We start from the raw sequence: 12,090 nt of genomic DNA on the forward strand, positions 1-12,090 counted from the left end.
CATGCCGGTGCAAAATCTTCTTTGATGAAAGTTTCCCCTTTAAAAAGAAAGCAATATGAGATAATGAAGTTAACAAAAAACATGGAAGCAGTATCTAGTGCAAGATTAGTTTTATCAGAACTAGTAATAGGTCATGTCATTTAGCTCTTGCTAGCACAATAATCAAGAAGCCTGGACAGCCTTGTAATTAATTTGTAATTTGTTTGAAACTGCTTTTGCAATCAAGTACATGCATTGGAGAAGTACAATTACTGATGATTTTTGCCTACTAGCTAGGTCTAAATAATTCATCTTTTGATAGAAGGTGATAGTAAGTTATCATGGAGGGGGCTTGCATGATGAGACTATTCCTCAATACCTAGACAAATTTGCTGGCTTCACATAGTGTGCATCTAAACAAAGCTAGAACTGGGCACACTTGTCTCTATATAGCGACATTGTATTTGATGCCATTCGTTACCTTCCTCTTTAACAAAAAAAAACTGACAGATGGGCAAGAGTGGCTCAATACATTTAGGGGCCTAAGGTGAACTCACTAGAAGGAGCCTTTTTTTTCTTTCCATTTTATTTTCGAAGCCTTCTCTGCAGTGGGCCGGCCTAAGGCGAACTCACTAAGGAGAACTTTTTTTCTTTCTATTTTGTCTTTGAGGTCTTTCCTGTGGTTAGCCTTCTTTGGGCAGGCCCTGCAGATAGGACGGACTGAAATATGACATCTAAATTGTCTACGTGAGGAAAGTTAACAGGATTGTTGGCTATAGGATATGTAATCACATAAATTCTCATACATGATATGCCGTTCCCTTTTAGGTCCGGTTTATCAAACGTCAGGCTCAACGTGTTCGTGCCTCGAGAATTCGGCATATATATTAGAAAGTTCCTCTAATTTAACTTGCCAATCTCTAGCGGCCATACTTGCGTAGCAGGCAGAGGCTCTATGTTTAGATCTTGACAGTACTTTGTAGTATTTAAACATAAATACTTCAAAATTGGATAGGTGACGAGGTGTAGAAAAACATACATACATACATACATACATACATAAAAAAAAATACTATATTTAAAATGCTGGCAAGACTTCATTCAGTTAGTTGGCATTTCGGGCTGCTGGCAATCTACTAAATCATGTCATAAATCTTATTTTAAAAATCCTATATTTTTAAAATAAAAATTAAAAAAAATTGTTATTGATACGTTTCGAAATCAATCACACTGACATGGTTGACGGACCCATCAGAGCTCGCTATGAAACTTTCGATCAATCAATCAAAGTCTGCCAAATGACCTATCTAGAGACACGTGGGGAGTCTTAGAATTTCAAGTTCTCTTCCCAACCGGTGATATCTCGGCCACGATAGCGAGCGGTTTCCATAACCGCATGGGTGAGATGTGCGGAACATGATGCATAGACGAAACGCCCATGCGTGACCTTCTATATGTGTGATGCACTACAAAAAAACAGTCAATCTGCATGCTTGAATTTCTCGACGATGGGCGTCAACCCTCACCTAGATAAACTGTTCATGAAGAACCCTGCAGGTAAAGTGATCTTAAGCCCTTTTATGTCCTTATGCTGTTGCTTTGCTACTCTCACAACACCTTTGTTGTTCATTGAAAATCCACCTTAGGTATCAAAGAATTTTTTAGTCACTCTCCAGCAAGAAAACTTTTTCATTTTTGCTGTTTTAGATTGGACTGGGCGTCGGAACGAAGGTCCGAGCACGGTCTTCTCTTTCCCGCACCATCTCGAGAGCAACTAACATTGGAGCCATTGCTATCCAAACAAGCGACCACCATCTCACCATCTCAAAGGTACATCACAATCTTTGGTCGACTTCTACTAGCCAATTCTCTAGCAACCCAGCTAACTTGACATCTTACTCAGGCCGATTTTTAGCGACAACAGATATAAAATAAAATATTTTTTTTAAAAAAATAATGAACAAATTACTTGTGTTGTAGACGATTTATACGGAAGAAAGCAGCGTTGCAGAACCGCGCGGACCACATGAAAACACACATGTCAAGTGCTGAATAAAAACAATATAGTGCGTGGCATATATTTATATTCGTATTACCCATGACCATTACCACAAACACATGCATTATCCCTAGTTTCATGCCAAAAAATCTTATTAAATACTTTGTAGCGCATGGCTTGCCAAGGTATCATTGAACCATATTACAAAAGGGCACTATTCACATATTTAACCATTTTCCCAACACATATAAGCATTTGCAGAGCTTGCAAAGGGTCTATCTAATATCATTGCAAGTTTAATTATAGAAATCGCATTGAAAAGTAACTAAATTACTTCACAAATTTAATTTAAAAAATCAACAAAAATGCATCTGCCTCTACGGTCACACATGCATGCCAACGATAGACTTTCCATAGAAATGGAGGCGCTGTTTGGGAGAGCTTTTGGAGGGCCAAAAAGCACTTTCTGGCCCTCCAAAAGTACTTTTAGATAAAAAATGGTGTGTGGTAACATTTTCGGAAAGCTGTTTCAGCTTTTGCGGAAAGCTGAAAACAACTTTTGGGGAGAAGCTCCAATTTGGAGTTTTTCGAAAACGCTGTTTTCAGCTTTGTTAGGAAGCTATTTTTTGGACCAAAATACCCCCATTTAAATCACACTTTTTTTCCCAGAACCCTCATCCCGCCTCTTCCTCTCTCACCCATCCTCTCCCTCTCTATCTTCTTCTTCCTCTCAACGCTGCCGCCTCTGTTCCTTCTTCCTCTTCTTTTTTTTCTTTTTTTTTTTGCTTTGGAAGCTCGTGGCTGCCCACGGTGGCAGCCACCATGCCGATCACCACCCATGACCGGCGACCCCCCTATATTTCAATGAAATAAAATAATAAATAAATAAATAAATAAAATAAATAAAAAGAAAAATATAGAGGGGTGGCAAATAATCTAACCTAAATAAATAAATAAATAAATAAAATATTAGTAATTATTTAACCAATTTTACCATCTAGCTAGAAAATTTGTTAGAGAGATAAATGGTCATTAGAAGGATGAAAAATTAATTTACACTAATAATTATAATATTTTATATATTTATTATTTATTATATTATAAATATAATATTATATTGTATTATATCATAATACATTGATATGTTATGTTAAATAATTTAATATTATATTAAATTATTATTCTATAATACATAATGTTATAGTACTATATTTTAATAATATTATATTATATTACATTAATATTATACTATATCATATATTTATGTATTAATATATATTATATTTTATTATGCTCCGTTATATAATACTGGTAATATCTTTTATGGTCATTTTGTCATATAAAAGTAATTTCTCAATTTGTTTACCCAATGCATATTAAAGTACCACAACACTTTAGAAATATAGTTATCAAACAGCAAACAACTTTTTATAAATCCTTTGCTTCAAACAGCTCTACTTCTAATAACTCTACTTCTAACAATTTTACTACTAACAACTTTCCTAAACAACGCCATGATCCATTTTGGAAACCATGCGGCATCGCAGTGCCTTCTTCCATGTCCTTCTCGCGCGGCGGGACACGCCAATATTTTAATTTTACCCCGTCCACTCTATTTTCCCAGAAACACCCCGTAGCCACATCAAATGGACCAGCAACTCGCGCCGCCCACTCAAAAGGTGGCTCTTTTCAACGACGTCAACTTCACCGACGAGCCCAACCTCGATCTCGAAGGAGTCGTAGCGGAGGAAGAGCTCCACCATCAGCATCCGCGCCACCAGCACCACGAAGTCCTTGCCGGCGCACTGCTTGTTCTCCGTCGTCGGCACCGCCGTCTCCGGCCCGTTCGACCATAGCACGTGGCGGAGCATGGCCTCCCCAGCCTCCCCGACGAAGCGCTCCGCCACGAACTCCTCCGCACGGTCGAACACCCTCGGGTCCTTGGTCGCGAAGGGCTGGTACCCGAAGAGCATCTCCCCGGCCCGCACCTCGAACCGGGCGTCGTGGGTCTCCAACACCATGTCCCGCTTCGCCCGCCCGTACTGGAACGGCACGGGGGGCTCGATCCGGAGCGTCTCGTACACCACCGACTTCATCAGCGGCATCGCCTCCATGGCTCGCATGCTCACCTCGCCGCCGTTGGCCCTCACCGCCGACCGGATCTCCTGCGCGAGCCGGCCGTGGAGCCGCGCTCCAGCGCGCCCCACCCACTTGATGAAGCTCGGGAACAGAAATCTCATCCCGCCGAAGGCGTTGAAGCATGTGGCGAACAGGATGTTGTGGACCGCCTCTTCTCTCGAGATCCCCAGCCGCTCCGCCTCGTCCAGCGCCGGGCCGGCGGATTCTCGGAAGAAATCGGCGAGCCGGTTGTAGTCGTCGCGGACCAGCGCCGGCGGGAGGCGGAAGGAGTGGAGTAGGAAGTCCTCTAAGTAGTTGGGGAGGCCTAAAGTCAACAGGGGACCGAGCTGGAAGACGAGCCATTTGGTGATCAATTTGGGGCCGTCGAGGCCGAGCTTGGTCTCGACGGGATCCTTGCCAAGGAGCGATCTTGCGAGGAAATCGAAAGCGGCGCGGTCGTTGGCTTCGTTAAAGTCAGCCTTCCCCTTCTCGGCGAGCTCCGTTTCGAGGGTATCGAAGAGGGAGCCGAAGGTGCGGCGGAACTCGGGGATGATGGAGTGGCGGCGGGAGGAGAGGAGGAAAAAGAGTAGCTTTTTGAGGGGGGCGTGGTTGGGCTCGGAGGGATCGAGGTAGGAAAGGATGCGGAAGCCGCCGGTGAAGTCGGTGGAGGGCATGAAGGTGCCGGTGAAGAGGTCGCGCTTCTCGACGAGGGAGGTGTCGAAGAGGACGGGGAAGCTGGCGGCGTCGAGAAGGGCGACGACGCTGGGGTCGGGGGCAAGGAAAGGGCCGGGAGGCATGTTGACCCGGAACACCGTTGACCGGTGCCGCCGGATCCGGGACTTGAAGAACTCGTCGGGCCCCTCGAAATAGAAGTAGTTGAGCCGGTCGCAGATCGGGCCGAAGAAGGGGAGCCCGTAGTCGCCGGGGATTTTTCGTATCGGGAGTTTCGACGAGGAGGAGGTGGAGGAGGGTTTTGCTGTAACGGGATTTTCCGATATGGAGGCGGCGATACGGGCGGGGATCGGGTGGCGGAGGGTGGTAGCGATAAGAGGGTGAGAACGGCAAGGGATGGTGGGAGAGGAGAAGGTAAGGGAGGCGGAAGCCATTCTAGTATCTTCTTTATCTTCTGTGCTCTCCTTCTCTGGGTACTCGTTTCGTTGGGTGGTTAGTGAGGTGGACTAGTATTTAACCAGGGGAAAAGACGGTGGGCCCGTGGGCTCCAAAAGCCGTGCAACGACCAAGGTCGCCAAATGGGAAACGTGCTTTTAATGGGCTCGAAAAAAAAAGGTTTTACTAGTACACACCCCGGCCGCCCTAAAATCCGTTCTTCTAGCGGTACATCTGCGCGCATTTTGATGCTTTGCGTGGAGTGACCAGGTATACAGCGGAGTAGCACGAATTTTGAAGCTTCACGTGGAGGAGCAGGAGATCTGAAGTGGCGCTAGAGTTTCAGCCGGCTTGGTGGAGGGGACCGATCCGCTGCATAGAGCAAAATTCTTTTTTACCCATATACCCGAATTCGCGGCTGAGTCATGTAAGGTTCGGGCTGTATTTTTCGCACAAGACAATGATTGGCTTTTTTTTTTTTTTTCCCCCGATACAAACCATGGAATTGTAGTCCGTACAGATCTTAAAGTATTTTTTTTTATTGTACGGTGTTACCGCACTTTTGAGACAGCAGTTTTGGAGGCGAAACTCAGGATAGCCTAGAAGAAAGTCTCCTGTGCGAGATAAATTCTGAAGGTGTAGAGCATCATTCTAGAGGAAGATTCAGCGGAGGTGATTGAGCGGATTCTACATAAGGAGACAAAGAGTATTCGACCATTTATTTTTAAAGAACATTTGGCGGATACTGAGAAAGTGTGACGTCTTTCAAATTATGCATGTGTTTCGAAAAGTAAATAGGGTTGCTGATTGGACCATCTTTTTTGCTATTCATTATTTTGGAGATATTCTTTGAACCCGAAGCGAGACGGTGCGATCACGGAATACGGCAGCGTGTGGGTAAACGCGCGACACGTGTCTGAATGTGTTTCGGCATACGGGATGTCGTGGACCGAAGCTGGCCTTGGCAGGTAGCACCGGATAAACCTTAAATTTTTATTTTTTGGACGTGAGTGGACCGATCTGGGAAAAATCCAAATGTGTGAGGGTGGTGGTCTCGTTCGGGAATGGTAAACGCTTGACTTGTGGTGGGTTGTATGGCGTGGAGGAATGATGGGTTCAACTCGTCAAAGTCCGTGCCGGAAAAGTATATGAGCTGGAGGAACCTTTGGACCAAGACCTTTTGTTGATAAGAATATGTCAACCGTGGGAACTATGACGTTGAAAATGCAGGATTTCAAGCATCGCGTGGGAGTGCGATTTTAATTTTTTCTTTTTGGTACACCGACGACTTATACCTCAAGATTGTGAACGTGGTCTACAAAATCAGTAACATAAAGTTATACAGGAGCTCCGACGCGGACACATGGTTTATTCAAATAAATCCTACAAAGTGATAAACAGCATAAAAGATAACTCAGTTAGTGATATCATTTATCTTCTTGTAAATATGTGTGGCATGGTAGGAGCAGTTAAACATATTTTATTTGTTGATGAGATTTCAGCACAAGGTGAATGAGCAGCTGAACACATTGAGCTCATGCATTCAGTCGATGTGGGCTCCATAAGTGACTAGTGATCTGATCTTAAGGATATGCAATTGAAGTGGAGATATGAAGAATGAAGATATGCAATGCGCATGAAAAAAAATGAAGGAATGTTGAGCTAGAGTGTGACAAAACAGCAACAACTTTGACAATGAAACAAGCGCATAATCAAAAATTAAGGCGTGTATTTAGGGAAGCAAATGAGACTGCTGATTGGATGGCTTCCTTTGTCGCCAAACATTCAGGTGATCACCTATAGATGCAAGAAGCGGAGTTGCCTAGTGCTCTCCATGATGTACTATTTTTTGATTTTTTTGGCTGTATCCGTACACATTATGTATGATACTTCTGTTTAGCACAAAAAAAAATAATAAAGAAAAGCTAGTTTGTATTGAGGAAGTAACCAATTTGTACATCAGCCAAAGGTGGCATATGAGCCCCCATTTTGTCATCATATCCTTATTAGCATGATGCTGATCTGTTAGTTGATATTGTAAGTGGGTCCAGCCCACTTTGGAAGGCCCAAAAAGGCCATTAGGGTTTTATCTTTGCTTGTTTTGGCAGAATTGCATGGGAGTGCGCGTGAAGGAAAAGAATACGCGTGAAGAGAAAAAAAAAAGGGCTTCCGGATGATGAAATTAAAAGAAAAAAAAACAGGGAGAAGGCTGCGGCGCAATAAAAAAAAATAAAAAAAAAAGGAAGAAAACAAAAAAGAAAGAAAGGAGAGCGGCGGAATAGCGAGGAGAGCACGTGCAACCATGAATCAGTTTTGCACACCGTACGAAAGAAGAAACAGATTCTTTCTCTGTCTTTTTTTTATTATTATTGGGTATGGTTTTTCACATGAAGATTTAACAAATTGAATTTCTATCTAAAAGTTGTGTTGGATGCTATAGAAAATTGTAGTATTCATTATTAGGCATCTCATTACATTCTTGGGTTCATCACATTGTAGTGGTTTGGGTGAGAACAGTGCTACTCTCAAGGAGGTGATATTGGAGTTTTCTCAATTTATTGAGAACTCAAGTTTTAGGCATAAACTTGACTATTGTAAACTCTATATTTATTATAGTAGATTGATTGAATTTTCCCCGTGATTTTTTTTTTCCAACACTGGAGGGTTTTTCCACATAAATTTGGTGTGTTTTATTTCTGCTCTTTAAGTGTTTGATATATTGTCTATGTGAATATTGTTTCTAGTTAGGTTTTGACTTAGTTTATTCTGCAATATTTCTATTTTGGCCCCAACAGATATAACATCATTGATTTCAATGCTAAGCATATCTTCCTAATATTCTGATTTTTGGTTAATCTTTCATCTATTCTAGTTCAAATAAAATAATATTTATGTTTTTAATATGTATCCATATAAATGATGATTTTTAGGTAAATATCTTGATTTTTCTTTACATCTTTTTGGCATCCACCTGTCATGGAGCAATCAAAAAAATGTTTTAGAATGCCTTGTTTATTAATAACCTTATTTTTTTGGTTTTATGCATGAAGAGTATTAATTTTGTGAATTTTCACCCAGATGCTGATTTTAGTTTGGTGGTGACGAGCCTCTTGCAAGCTTTCTTTTGCATCTTCAATTAAAGAGAGGAGACAGCTCATTTGCCCTTAAATTTATGAGCATTGTTGTATCAATAAAATATCTGGTTAATTATACTTATGATCTTCCAAGTTTAGATTGGTTTTTTCATAAGTCTCTAAACTTCAAAAAGCTTAAATTTGGTCCATATTATTTCACAACTACTTTAATATCACCATAAAGCTCTACCTCCTCTGCCCTCAGCAATAATTGAGCCCCCCGCCTTCGCCATGGTGCTACGCCTGCTCTACCCCGACCTCCACCGTCAATCCTTGCATTTTCTCCATTATCGAGCCTACTGCTTGAGCTTGCTGTCACCTCCTCCCACTCGAGCCTGCAATCACACTGCTTTCCTCCTCCCCCTCCTCACTCTCTCTATCTCTTGTCCCGTCGACAAGGAAAAGAACATTAAATTGTAATAATAGAGAGGAGAAGGAGGAGAAAGGCCACGCGATTGTAGGCTTTAGTGGCAGGAGGCTACGACAAGCTCGAGCGATGGGCTCGACGATGGAAGTAGGGCGAGGACCTAGCGGAGGAGGTCGGGGTGGAGCAGCAGGAGGGCTGGGTCGTCACAAGGGTGGGGGGCTTAGTGGTCGCTGAGGCAGAGGAGAAGGAGAGGGTTTGGTCATTTCGAGGATGGAGGAGGAGGACGAGGCTGAGCACCAAAGATAGAAAAGAGGCCAAAAAGGAGGAGGAAGGGGGCATATGGATCATAATCAAAGGTTTCCATGCATTTCCAGTGTTAAAAATTATGGCTAGAATTGGCGAAAAGGCTATACATTAAATCATACTTGAAATCAAGAGATCTAACATATGCCATGTCATCTACTATATTGCATGTTATCACTTATATACTATGTCATCACCAATCAATTATGTAATCACCTATCTAGAGCGGTTTTTGCTATATACTCAGCCACGTAATCACCGATTAATACAAGTAGGGATTTTCGGTAAGAGAGTAGCCGAAATTGGGCGGAATAACAACATTGAAACAATTGTGAAATAATGAGAACCAAATTTGAGCTTTTTAAAGTTTAAGAATTTATTACAAAACCGACCTAAATTTGGAGGACCAAAAGCATAATTAACCCTAAAATATATATAATAGGGCTACTAGTTAAGTCTACTATATAATTAGAATTCTCCCTCATTTTGACCATATCCATTATCACACGTGAATCCAAATAAAAACTAATGAAACTTATTATCTTCCATCATCGGTTGACATATACTCCCCCACATGATTCACTCTCATTTTCTATTATCATTTATCTATATTAGCTACCTCTTATTAGATTCACCATTCTGTAAACTAAACTATTATCATTAACTAAACCCAGCTAAGGAGGGCAGCATCTAGGAACCAGTGCCTTCATCTTTATTTCAACAATTACTCAAAGAAATCTTCTTGATTTCTTCGAGCCTATTAATTACTAACTTTGCAGTTTTATAACCAACCAATCCTTGTGTTTAGCAACAAATCCTATTCATGAGTTGCACCAATCGCTTCTTGCCGCATGAGGAGAGAATTATTGAATGCACATACCAAGAGGCCCATAGCATTACTTGTTAGTGATCGTAATCACCTTTATTTCTTAGTGTTCTCAAATGTTGTTATAGAATAACATATGGTGTACTACTCACCTCCAGCTATCAGAGAATCAAGCCATCTTGCTTGGACTTAGTGACAAAAAGTTTTCTTCAGCCCCGTGACAGTAGCCTTGTACATCCATCTAAAGAAATGTCATCTGTTAACCTCATGATCAAGCTGCAGGCAAAGTTTTTTATTTTCTCAATATCTTCACCTTAGCCCAATACATATGATTCAAGCAAATAAAGGAGCAACTTTCTTGCTAGCTTTGGAGCTTTGATGCCACTCAGAATCACAAAGTCCTGCATGAAATCTTGAAAATTTGTTACTAGAACACTCTTGACTCTGGACAACAACTTTCGGATGGCCAAGAAACAATTCAAAGTACAGCTTTATTGAACTTTTAAAATCACAGGCCAATTGCATGTGCCCAACACTCCGGAAATAATAAGTTCTAGTCTGAAATAATTTCAAACTTAAGGTTTATATTTAGCTTCAAATCCAACATGTTTCATTCGCATATGATGTGAAGACGAGCTCGTTCCAGGCAGTGCGGTTTTTCCATGCACAATGACTTATTCATGCACGTAATTGCTTGTGGTTCTGCGCTCAGCACCCATGGCATGGGTATGTCATGCATAGCTGAGAAACCACGTCAGCATAGACTCAACGTTATAAAATTTTTTTTTTTACCTTATTTTAGAACCCTAAAACCTTGCATTGATTCTTATGTCCTGATACATATTGTTGAACCACTCTCTAATAATTTAAGTTTTTGAAATATGGTAGCAACAAAGCATGGTATCCGACTGGTTGTTACATTGATGCACTCATACTTGAGAGGGGGTTTTCTTGAATTTTTGTCCCCTTAATTTGTTTTCAATTATTATGTTGACTCATTTTTGATTCGTTTTCTTGATCATTCTTAACAACTTTATTTAGCTCGACTCATTATCTTCAGACATTCTTGACTCAGTTGTGCATGACTCAGAGCACATACAAGGATAAGTCTCTCCTTCCCTAATTGCTTGGCTTTTGATGCTTCGTGGTGATATGATTTAAAAGAAGAAGAAAAAATCTTCAACCTACTCAATTTGGATATCTCAAAATATAGCAGCAACAGCAAAACTATGATTTTATATTGCATTTTCTTTTTTTAACCTCATGATAAAATTGATTATGATTATCCTATTTATACCAATGAGCCCCATCCTTATAAAATTCGGATGGAATTGCTCTTCTAGTTGGAAGGGGTTATATTTTTCTAAAATAACTTTGACTAGTGAAAATAATAATATAAAAAACTAAAATTCTTTTAAAGCTAGATTTTGAATTCTACATCAATTTTACCTAAATTTACTTTATTTAATTCTTCGCATGTTGTGAGTTATAGTCATGGTCTTATGTGAAAAAAAAAATTTATCTCAACTTGCTCGTTTTGAGACCAAATATAATCATATGTTCTCAATCCCTACGTGCGTCGAACCCTGGAGATGCATGTAGCATTATTCTTTCCCAAAAGTTACCCTCCTTTTTTTCATAAAGAGCACATGGAAACTATAGTTTGTCGAAGTTAGGCATGCACATTGGCTTCCACTTGCTCTTGGATCCGGTTTAGACCATCTCGAGGTGGTCAAAGCACTCTAAAATAGGTCTAGGGATTCTCCTGAATCAAATAGTTAGTTAACATGAATCATATGCCATTTTCTTTCTTTCTTTTCTTTTTTTTGCTAAGATGGATAGGTCATACTATCCGAGTCCGAACACACCCAACAAAATCAAAAAACAGAATATCACGGAATGCCCTAGGCAAATCCTCTCCCCGAGTCCACAGGTTGCCACCGAAGTGATTGGCTGCATAAGCAGCCACCCAGTCCGCAACACTGTTGGTCTCTGGAAAGGTGTGTTTAGCCTGACAGGCCATTCCGTCCCTGCCTATCGACCAAATGTCCCAAAGTAGGGAGGTGGTCTCCACTCAGGCCACTCGGATCCCCTGGATCCAACCTATCATTGTGATTGAGTCACCCTCCACAATGATGGAGTTGGCCTGCAAAACCCGGTGAGTATAGCGAATGTCCGCCCAAACCGCACACAGCTCAGCTCCAGGAACCGTGGTATCTGACAGCTGACAACCGCCAGCCGCCACCACCCTCGAGCG

At 41.4% G+C, this 12,090-nt stretch overlaps 1 pseudogene; it reads right to left on the reverse strand.

Moving 5' to 3' along the window:
* Window positions 1-3,371: 3,371 nt before the first annotated feature.
* On the reverse strand, window positions 3,372-5,265 carry LOC103709169 (allene oxide synthase 1, chloroplastic-like; annotated as a pseudogene).
* Between the last annotated feature and the right edge of the window lie 6,825 nt (window positions 5,266-12,090).

This window comes from Phoenix dactylifera, chromosome 1 (assembly GCF_051530095.1).
Source record: "Phoenix dactylifera cultivar Ajwa chromosome 1, Ajwa_hap1_PhDact_Kaust_v1.1, whole genome shotgun sequence".
Taxonomy (NCBI): Eukaryota; Viridiplantae; Streptophyta; class Magnoliopsida; order Arecales; family Arecaceae; genus Phoenix; species Phoenix dactylifera.